A 12606-nucleotide genomic window follows, 5' to 3' on the forward strand; every position below is an offset into this window, starting at 1 on the left:
TCAACAAGTTTTCTTCCTTCTGTTCTTCAAATGTATATTTCTGCAGGCCCACGTCTCTGTGTCTGACAGGTAACGCGCATGTTGCTGTGTCTGAAGAACAGGTCGCGCGGGTGCGCGCATATGGCGGGCATTTATCATTGCTGGCAAACAATATGACACATTTGCAGTTTTGATTGTATAGATATAGATTCATATCCACTTCATCCAACGCTCTTTGTGTTCTGTGTGTTCTTAAGTTTCGTGCTACGAGGAGTGAGTAATCCTGCTTCAGATGATTCAGATCGTGCTGCGAACTGCACAAATCATTTGAACTGATTCATTAGCCTATTCAAATGGTTTTGCTCATTGTTCAATTAATGCTTTCAAAAGAATCGACTCAAAAGAATCGATCACTCGGGAATGCCCGTAAAAAGAGACGACAACCTTGAAATAAACAACGCGTTTTAAAAAGCATATTTTAAAATAAAGGAACGAAGGAACGTCACGCAATGTAAGTTATGTAACGAAGTAAAAGTACAGATTTTCTATTAGAAATTTACTCAAGTAAGAGTAAAAGTACACACTTTTAATTGTACTTAAAAAGTACATATTTTCCAAAATGTTACTCAAGTAAATGTAACGAAGTAAATGTAGCGTTTTACCACCCACCTCTGAGTGTAGAGAGTGTACCTTATTTATTGTAAGTTGTTTCAACTATTTTTTTCAGTTGAGAGTCACGTGTCATTACTTAGTTAACTGAGTTAGGTAAACTACTTCGCCAAAAGTTTAGTAAACTCAAAAAAGCTGTGCAGTGAGTTGCCTTGAAATTTTAAGTTAAGTCAACTTTCTTTTTTCACAGTGTTATTTTACAAAATGTATTTGTATGTTTTGGTGAATCTTTCTCTCTCAAGGTTTTTATTTATTTTATTTGGTTTTGAATATACCCAGAGACATTGGTTTCGTTGTCAACTTTTGAATTTCATGCTAGGCCAAGTTAAAATTTATGTTACCAGGGAAAACAGAGTTGAACAAAAGGTAAGTTTCAGTTTTATGTTTTTTAATTTGGAAAGAAACAAAATTGATTTTCAATATAAAAAAATTGACGATCTTATGTCTTTTGAAATGATTTGGTGTTTGAAAGGATATTTGTGCGAGGTAATAAAAATATGCCACATTTTTAGTTGATTTTTGTGTTTTATTTTTTCTAAGAAGTGTATTTTAATTAGATAATGTCTATCTAGCGTTTGTCGTTGAGTCATAGCCAATATACTGTCATAAATGGACATTGAATAGCGCTTTATCTTTTAAAACATGAGATTGTGGCCAAATGAAAGAGAACAATAACGTTAACAATAACTACAATAAACGTTATAAGCTGTAAAGTGATTAAAATGAATGGCGTTGCACGGGGACATGAAGCGTTTTATAATGAACTAGCATGCTTCATAAGATGTGGGCTTTGTCTTTTAATATCACTGATAAACACATGCTTTTACTGACGTGATAGGATTGTTGTAAGGATGGACAAAACATATACTGTATGTCCCACATTTACTGGTCAAAAACCTCAATTAAGTTTATGTGACAGCATACTGTGGAGCAATGATGCTGAAAAGTCATAAAGGGAATTGAGTACGGCAGAGATGACGTATTTTTGTATGCAAATCCAGGAAGTGAGTTAGCATTTTAAGACTTCCGGTTCCATCGTCAAAGTCTATTGTTTTTTTTAATGGGTTTTTGGTAAATCGCTTGAAATAAGTGGCCTGTATCACAAAGCTGGTTTGGGTTTTTACCCATGTAGGTTAGCGTTTAGTTTGAGTTTTTGTGTCTCAATAAAGTAGATCGGTTTTGAGCAGGTTTCGTCGCCATGGTAATTTAGGCTACACGGCTAACCTTCTCCGGAGCAGGGTTTATTCTGGGTTAGAGATCGCAAACCAAAAAAAAGACGTATATTTTACGCTGTGAAGCCACGCCCCTTGTATCTCTCACTCCAAATAAAAAAAAGTTTAAAGTGAAAAGATGTTAAAGAGTTTATTTGTATTGTATAGTTACATTTATTAATTATAATTTAAAACATTCATATAATTATGTTAATAACTTTGTTCCAAAAGATTAAAAGATTGCATGTATTACATTTGTTTGTCAGGATTGTGAGGAGGGGAAGAACCCAGATGCAGGCAGGCAGTGAAGGGGTTAACAAGCAAGACTTTAATTAATAACAAAAACAGAAACAAAACACCCACGAGGGGGTAAACGACAAGGTAACGAAATAATAAAACGAACAACAGGACCAAGGCTAACTAAACACTAAACTAGACAATACTAGACAAAGACTAAACTGTACAATTACTAAGACAGGGGAAAACAGGAACATGGAGCACATGGAGCACATGGAGAGTAGGTTGACAACAATACATGTGAGCACAACAGACGTAATACACGAGCACAGGACATTGAAACAAGAGGGCATTAAATAGGGAAGACAAAAGAAGGATAACGACACAGGGCAGGTGAGGGTAATCAGACACGGCCGGGAAACGAGAGGGGCGGGGCCAATGACAAGACACTGGAGAGAACGCATATTATTGTCAAAAGGACAATAATATGTTTCTCTCCACACATAACCAAAGACTTTGTCATGGCTCTGCTACAGGACCAAGAAAAACATGACTAGATGAAGCAGAGCCATGACATTTGTATAGGTCAAATTTCATGGAATAAATCTTATAGTTCCAATCGTTCTTAATAGTTATTAAATTAAACATAATTTGTAATGATTGTTTAAGGCTAGCTACGGGACATACATTCCACCAACACCAAAAAATTTGACCGCACCATCCCCCTTCAAACTTTTTACAATTCTATGGATTGTACAATTTCATTCTTACCTGATTCAATTCATTATGGTTCCACAAACATTCATTTTCAGTTCAAATGGCATAAACCAATAAAACCAATAAATAAAAACGCTTAAAACATGTGGCTATGATTATCTCTCATCTGCGTCAGGTAGAGAACATCACAACATTTTATGTGCAATTAATTCACTTAGAAGATGTAGGTGAAAATGCATCCCGAGGGTGTCTGGATCTGTTTGTTCTTTCTCAAGACCTTTGACTTAAGAACACATCTCATCCAATTTACCAGTAGAGACATCAGACCGTCAGGTGTGTGACGGATCATTCATTGCAGTCTTTGTGAAGGACTCATGGGACCTTCTGGCATCCTTCTTTTCTTTCAGTACTTTCCTGCACATATACAAACAAAGACGATAGAAAAACAAAGAATGACAGTTCCAGTGACATCTCTCTCACACAGATTGATAACTACTATAAATATGAGTAAAATGATTCTGTAGACCCAAAGATTAGAGTCCAGTTTACTAGTTCTTGCCCTCAGTCTCATGAGGCCTCTCATCAACAGGAATAACTCAACTCAACTCAACTTTATTTATATAGCGCTTTTTACAATTTTCATTGTTACAAAGCAGCTGTACATAAGACATATTGACTATAAGCAAACCAATTAAAGTTGTACCTGCAAAAACAAGAAAAAGGTGAAAACAAAGAAGACAGACATACCCACATACAAAACACTCCACACAGACAATATGCACACGTACTAACACACAGACACAAACACACGGACGCGCAGGCACACACACACATACACAGACAAGTACGCGCACACACGCACGCACAGTGAGAGCACACATTTAAGATAAAGGAGAAAGAAGCACAGGTCAAATATAACAGACTATAAATTTCTATATGCAATATTAATTAAGTAAAACTTTAAAATTCTAAAGCAGCTTCCCCCGGCCAGGCAGATGCAAAACAGTATGCAAACGGTGGCAAGGAACCCAAAACTCTAATCGAGAAAAAAAACCTCAGGAGAACCCAGGCCCAACCAGGGGATTCCAGTTCCCCTCTGGCAAAAGCTGCTGCCTCTGCACAAGCTCCAGAGAACTTGCACAACAAGGCTAAATAAAATAAATAAACTTAATAATAAAATAAATTATAGTTTAAGATTATCATTAATAATCTAATAGCATTTGAAGTTTTGTGGTGAAGACATGTCAAGAGACCGCGTCCTTCTTTATCCAGCTCTATCATCTCAGCTCTTGTCAGGTCTCCGCTCTACCATCAGGTCAGGCCATGAACTGCATCCTGCTCGCTGTGGTAACCTTGGAACAATGAGACAAGACTGGCTGAGAGTAGAGTACTGTTCTGCACTCTTTCAGGAGAAACCCCCCTGCACTCCCCCCTCTCACCATCATGAACAGCACTGTGGCAGCAGTGGAGTCATTCAGGTTCCTGGGCACCACCATCTCTCAGAACCTGAAGTGGGACAATCACATTGGCTCCATTGCTAAAAAAGCCCAGCAGAGGTTGTACTTCTTACATCAGCTGAACAAGTTCAACCTACCACAAACTCTATTAAAACAGTTTTACTCAGCTGTCATAGAGTCTGTCCTCTGCACATCCATCACTGTCTGGTTTGGATCAGCCACAAAATCAGACATCAGAAGACTACAGAGGACGGTTCGGACTGCTGAGAAGATCATTGGTGCTCCCCTGCCCACCCTCCAAGAACTGTATACATCCAGAGTGAGGAAAAGGGCTCAGAAAATCACCCTGGACCTCTCACATCCAAGCCATCATCTCTTCACAATATTGCCGTCTGGTCGGCACTACAGAGCACTGAGCACCAAAACAACCAGACAAAAAACAGCTTCTTCCCTCAGGCCATCTACCTCTTCAACAGTTAAATGTTTTTACACACTGTGCAATTAATAAGTCTGTGCAATAATAATTAAGTACAATATTAATTATATCCTCCAGATAATACACTATCTATTTTTATACAACTTTTTCAGTAAATTATATTTAATTCATTCTGCTGTATATAGCACATACCTTGTACTACAATAGTCTATTCTTATTTTTTACTTGTACATATTTACATACATACATAGCTTTACACTCTCTATATCTTTATCTTATGTTTATTGTATTGTATTTCTTAATTTTTTATACCCATAGGCCCTTATTTAAATCATTGTGTACTGTATTCTATTGTGTTATGGTCTCTGTGTACTGTTGTTGCTGTTTCTGTGTTCTGGATGCTCCTGTCACCAAAACAAATTCCTTGTATGTGCAAACATACTTGGCAATAAAGCTCTTTCTGATTCTGATTCTGATTTTCTGATTCTTTGATGCAACAAGTACATCAGTTGTGTTTTTGGTTCCGGATGATCTAACTAATGCAGCCTAAACCCTCAGAAGATTTATATTATGGAAGTCTAGTGTATGCAAGATTAAAAAGATGCATCTTTAGTCTAGATTTAAATAACACCGTCTGTACTCAAAATATCAACTCTGTTGTGAGTTAATGTTTCAGATCAACCACCAAACAGATACAGAGATTAAGTGGAAAAACAGCAAGCAGATGAAGTGATAATAGAATAAAATAAGCAGAGTTTATAATATTAGTTGTGTTTTGATGCTCAGTCTAACTAGAAACAGGATATTTTTGAACAAAAATAGACATTTACTGCTTCACAACATTTATGTCCCGTGAAGTTATTAAAAACCTTGAGAATGAGGCCACTGGAAATTCATGAAGACAATATAAATACAGTATAATATTAAACAACATATTATTATATAAGTAACATAAAATATAACTGCAACAATCAAATGTGAAAAACGCTTTATAAATAAACTTGTTTTTGGACTTGAGTTAGCTAGAATATAATAAATAGCTGGAATGAAATGAATATATGATAACTAATAAACTAAATATATAAAAATGAGTAAAGAATAATAAAAATAAGAAATGAAATACGCCACAAATGTACAGTCAAAACTTCAGTCATCTCTCAGATAAGACATGCACATATACACACATTGTTTTAAAGAAACTCTAAGAAGCTCTTAGGGTCTATCAAGAGACAAATAGTGCAGTATTACTGGCCATGGACTTCTTTCTGTCCTCCTGCTTTCATTGGCTCTCTGGTTATTGTATTTGCTCAGAGTACTGTGTCTTAACAACTTGTGTAATGCAGAATGCTAGTGAATAGATTGTGTGCAGATGTTCTGTTGGCCCCTAAAGCTACACTACTAAAAGCTTTGACAGAAATTCACTTGTGAAAGAGCCCGACATACCACCAAACCATATTATGTGCTTATAAAGCAAACAAACTAATCAAGTATAGTCATTCTCATTACAGAAAATAAAGTTTCCTTGAATGATTAGACTGATTGTAATGACAGATGCTTATTTATAGAGTTTTAAAGTATGATATCACAGAAATCCTGTCAGCTCAAAAATCTTTGCTCCGGTCAGAATATTCTTCACATTCCCATTCAATCAAGATGACAAGATGAGCAAACAATGTGTAGCACAGTTCATAGCAATGATGACGACAAAAAGTTTGCAACAAAAAAGACTGTAGATATCTCTGTATAGGTAAACACAATAAATTGTCATCTGTAAAGTGTTAAAAAGATCAAATGGATTTATGATCAGATGTACTTTAGCATAATTTCATGAATTAAAGACACGGTTACTGAACTCTTGTTTCCAAGCGTTCACTGTCGGCCCATTGGGCGTCCCGCTGTTGTGGCATCAGCTGGGTTATTCAATAATACATGGCAGCGGTTGACAAATGTGGCAGGTGGCAATCTCTTCACAGAGTTGATAAATGTTTCATATGAAAGCTGTTCAAGTGTTTGAAGTTTACTGGAGAACATCCAGATGAGAACTCACGCTGAAATGAAAGCTTCAAACTCACTCACTGTTTCCATGTGAGTGTTGTTTTATTTTTATTTTTTTATTGACTATACGGTGACAAAAATATATTGTCGAATGATTATCTTCTGTCACACTACAATACTTCATGGTAAAATAAAGACACATTGGGTCTGATTCAATAAGCAAGCGCACTCACAAATTTGTGCATGAAACCTGCATATGAATGTTTTCATGAACATGTCTCTTTCTCTCTGTCTTTCTCTCTGTCTTTCTCTCTCTCTCTCTCTCTCTCTCTCTCATCTTAGGATAATAGTTATATACTTTAAATAATATACATACAAAAAATGTTGATGTTATGATTTAGATGATGATGATTTAGATAAGATGTATATTTAATTTAAAAATTATTTAATGATATACAGTGAAAGAGTAAGAAAACTACCACTCACCACTCTCCTCTTTCTCTGCTAGTGTTACCACAGCTAAAACATCTTTCTATACCGCCAAGGTGAGCAATGCACCTAATGCTCGGCAGCTTTTCCAGACATTTAACTCTCTTCTTTGCCCCCTCCTCCCCCGCCCACTTCCTCTTTGACTGCGGAGGACTTTGCTGTATTTTTCACTGAGAAAACATCATCCATCAGCAAACAATTCTCAGCACCTCAGACCAGAGGCGGACTTACCCATTAGGCAAAGGTAGGCAATCGCCTGGGGCCCCGAGCTACCACGTTGCCTCCAAAACGAAGGGGTGGACTTAACCAATAAGCCATGTCAGCAGCAACATAGAGCCTTAAGTAGTTGGGATATCCCTCTTAACATTTTACGTTATTACATATGTACCAAGGCACTCCCCCTCCCATTATAGATAAGAGTGGACCATTCCATTAGCACCGTATATGCGCAAGACAAGTTCGACAATAGCTATAGAAAGTTAACGCAGTGGCTGAATTAGTAGAACTGCCCACAGCGAGAGTGTCACTGTGTGGTACATTAGCTGCAAAATGAAGTTAAAGTCGCAGGGAAATAAAACAAAGAAATGCAGCTACACCAGCAGAGAGGGGAAAAGATGATTTGAAAAAGATTGTTTCCAAAGTTTCTTCTTTACCCCCTCACAAACTCCACCGCTGCTCCTACAGCAGCAGTGCCTCTCTCTCCCGCCAGATGCAGCACTCTCCCGGCCACGAGCAATGATAATGCGCCGGTGAGTATTTCTCCATGAACACCGACAACACCGTTATAATGACTGCAGTTTGTGACCGTGAGATCTGCATATAAACAGCCGGTGCGAGACTCTAAGCGCCATGAGAATCGGATGAATGAATATACTTCTACCAGAAGAGATTATGTGACAATGAAAATTTATTTAGACAACTGATCAGCGACAATGTCGAAACTGGTAAAGTATATAGTTCTTTGGCGTAGGCCCCGTCCATAGCTTGCATCCAGAGGGTCAAGGATTCCTGCACTTCCTGCCTGATGATGAAGGCAGGGGCGCAGCCAACCCCCTTTGTGTTAATAGACGGGAGCCAACCTGGTGATGGTGGGGGATGGGGGTAAAATCCAGAGGCTTCAACTGTGAATGCAAACAGAGAGTAAGTGACGATCTTATATACTACAAGTGTTGGATGATGATTGGTTAGATGTTAATTGTATAGGTCTATACGTAGTAGGTGACTTGATATTGAGTGTTCCCGGCAGAACTTGCGCTGAAGCTTACATTTCTACCAGAAAGACTCGGAAGGCAAGATTATGTGACAATGAACATTTATTTAGACAACTGGTCAGCGACAGTGTCGAAACTGGTAAAGTATATAGTTCTTTGGCGTAGGCCCCGTCCATAGCTTGCATCCAGAGGGTCAAGGATTCCTGTACTTCCTGCCTGATGATGAAGGCAGGGGTGCAGCCAACCCCTAAGAATTGTAGAGGGCTTAGCCTCTGGAGCGGGGCATACCCCCAAAGAATTAGAGGAAGAAAATTCTCCCACCGGAATAATGAGATTAAGAATGAGATTGTTAGTAAAACATCAATTGTAAAACTCACCGAACCGCGAGTGAAACTTTGTAATATCGTCATACTCTAGTGAAACTTCATTTTGTAAAAGAGGGAGGTTGTGAGGGGGCGAAAGTCATAAATGGTGGTATGGTTACTAGTAGGGGACTATTCGGAATATCCCTTGGGGATTATAACTGTGAGAGCCCACAGCATGGGACGAGAGCCTCGATAGGCCGTGACATAGGGACAAGTCTCGATAGGCCACAACGTTAAAATGAGCCTCGATAGGCCACAACATTGAGACGAGCCTCGATAGGCCACAGCATTGAGACAAGCCTCGATAGGCCACAACATTGAGACGGGGCCTCGATAGGCCTTGACATTAAAACAGAGGCCTCAATAGGCCATGACATTGAGACGAGCCTCGATAGGCCACGACATTGAGACAAGCCTCGATAGGCCACAACATTGAGACAAGCCTCGATAGGCCACAACATGGAGACGGGACCTTTATAGGCCATGACATTAAACAGAGGCCTCGATAGGCCATGACATTGAGACGAGCCTCGATAGGCCACGACATTGAGATGAAAGCCTCAATAGGCCACAACATTGAGACAGGGCCTTGATAGGCCACAACATTGAGACAGGGCCTCGATAGGCCACAACATAGAGACTGGGCCTCGATAGGCCACAACATAGAGACTGGGCCTCGATAGGCCACAACATTGAGACAGGGCCTCGATAGGCCACAACATTGAGACAAGGCCTCGATAGGCCACGACATTGAGACAGGGCCTTGATAGGCCACGACATTGAGACAGGGCCTTGATAGGCTGCAACATTGAGAAAGGGCCTCGATAGGCCACAACGTTGAGACAGGGCCTCGATAGGCCACAACGTTGAGACAGGGCATCGATAGGCCGTGACGTTGAGATGAATTCCTCGATAGGCCGCGACAGAGACTGAGCCTCAATAGGCCTAATTTAAGACGTGATCGAAGAGTATTAAATGAGTAAAAGTATTAAAGTATTAAACATCGTAATGCGTTTTCGAGAACTCCATAGAACACTAGCCACCGCTAGGGGGTAGATTTCATAGAACGTGGACGAAGCGGTACCTGAAGCCTGCTTGGGGAATTCGTTCGGCCATTTCTCTGCGAACCATTGGCCTTGAAAGAATCCCCCGAAGCCGACGGAGGGGGCGGCGTCTGTAAAAAGCTGCAATTCTAGGGATGATGCTGAGACGTCGTTGTAGAAAAAGGAAATACCATTCCAGCTGTTTAATAAGTAGGTCCAAAATCTGAGGTCGGACAGGCATCCTTCGTCTAGTTGGAATGAGTCGCTTAAATTGGTTACGGAGTGAGCCAAAGTTAACAGGCAGGAAATTAATGGTCTACCTTGGGGAATTATGCTCATAGTGAAATTTAAGCTCCCGAGTAGGGAGAGCATGTCACGTTTGGATACTACTCGTAGCGAGATAAAAGTTTCCATGAACGACCAAATTCTTAGAAGCTTATCGCTTGGAAGAGAAGCTTGCATGTTGAAGGTATCGAGTACAATGCCTAGGAATTCTAGCGAGGTAGAGGGACCCAGCGTTTTTTCTTTAGATAGGGGAATGCCGACGTCGCTAAAGATCTGTTTAAGTGTGTCGAATATTGAGGTTTGTGACTTAGGGTAGTCTATTAGCAGGAAGTCGTCGAGTAAATGTAAGACAAGGGGCAATTTACAGACATTAAGCAGGATCCAACACAGGGCTTCGGAAAGGCTGTTGAAGATGTGCGGGCTGCTTCTGCAGCCGAACATGAGCCTCACGGTGAAATAAAATTCTGAATTCCATTTTACTCCAAAAAGAGGCCACTCTGAATTGTGAAGTGGTATGTTCTTGAAAGCATCTGTAATGTCTGCCTTAGCTAACCAGGCACCTTTCCCGGCTAACTTAATTAGCTTGATAGCGTTATCGACAGAGGCATAATGCAGGGAAAAAGGTTCTAAAGGAATGTTTTCGTTAATGCTTGCTGTAGTCTTAGAGTGAGGAGAGGACATGTCAAATATGAGGCATTTTTTACCGGAGTATTTACGAGTGGCGATACCAATCGTAACCTTTATTGACTTCTTTCTCCAGCAGAGCTAATACTACTTCTGGTTCTGATAAGGCTGATTGCAGATTCTTTGCGACAAAAGAAGTAGTGAGATTGGAGAGGACCCCGATCCTAAACGCTTGAGACAGCCCGGTGATTAAATAATCCATGAAACACGGATCGGGGTGAGAAGAAAGGTAACTTGAGAGCACAAGGACATTAATGGGTGTAGATGGGTGTTTGCTCAGAATTTTTTCCAGTTAGGGGCCTTTTCTCAGGTTGTGGGCCTGTAACGTTGTGGGCAGACTGATTTCGGGTGGGGGTCCTTGCAAAAGCTACAGACATGGGCAAATTTACAGTGAGGGAAAGAACAAACAGATTCGTTAAAATTGTTGCATAAAGAAATGCCATTAAAATCCTTAATAGGGCGACCTCTGACGTCGAAATGTGGTCTTACATATTCAGCACCTTGGACAGAGGGCGGAACTTTGCTATCGAATGCTTTGGGGCAGAACGATGCCGAATGCCCATGAGCGCTGCATAAGATGTCAAAATCTTTTGGCCACCGAAATGGTGGACGAGCAGTTCGGTATCGGTAATGGACCAGTCTAGTCTTGAGTTGAAGAGAGTAATAAGAGATGCAGATTTAGCTGAGAGTGATTTGTGATATTCATAAAACCGTGTACCTCCATAACGTTGGTTAAAGTCTGCCATCATGGCTAGGTAGAGATCTAATTCTTCTCTGCGATCTGGAAAAACTTGGCACAAAATGTCTCTGTAGGTGTTAAAAGCAATGACGAATTCGGCAAATGACAGATTACGTTGCAATCTCGGGTCAGATGTTTTCAGAAAAGGTAACCCGGACTATGCGATCCTCGCAAATGCGTTACTCTGAAGAAGTTAGATTGCATTAGATTACACAAAGCAGTTTATCCTTTCCAGAATGTTTACTTCTGTGATGCTTTCTCTTTTTTTTGTGAAACTGGCATACAATAAACAAGATATGAAATTACTAACTGCACATTAATTCGTTTCGTATAGCCGACATATAAACGTGTGCACTGCGATCTGCACATGGGTGTACATGTGATGCGATGGGACTTTCTTTCATTATCATTATATCGATCACAGTTTAACTTCCAAGAACCAATATTATGTTAACACATAATATGAATGCTTACAGATAGTAAATAAACTTACAGGCATATCTTTCTCCAAGGTAAAGATTGTTCGCGATGTGAACCGAAACTAGGCTACTGCTGTACGATGAATGAGATCTAAATCTCAACACTGCGCAATCTTCAATACTGGAAAATAGCCACTAGGTGGCGACCATACACCATGATAATTAGAACACACTTAAGTGAAACTAAACTCAACTCTCAACTCAACTCAACTTTATTTATATAGCGCTTTTACAATTTTCATTGTTACAAAGCAGCTGTACATAAGACATATTGACTACAAGCAAAACATTAAAGTTGTACCTGCAAAAACAAGAAAAGGTTGAAAACACAGAAGACAGACATACCCACATACAAAACACTCCACACACACAATATGCACACGTACTAACACACATAGACATAGAGACACACACACACACACGGATGCGCACGCACGCACGCACACACAAACAACACACACACACACACGTGCATACACAGACAAACACACACACACACACGCTCAGTGAGAGCACACATTTAGGATAAAGGAGAGAGAAGCACAGGTCAAATATAACAGACTATAAATTCCTATATGCAATATTAATTAAGTAAAACTTTAAAATTCTA

This window comes from Triplophysa rosa, linkage group LG10, assembly GCF_024868665.1.
Source record: "Triplophysa rosa linkage group LG10, Trosa_1v2, whole genome shotgun sequence".
NCBI lineage: Eukaryota > Metazoa > Chordata > Actinopteri > Cypriniformes > Nemacheilidae > Triplophysa > Triplophysa rosa.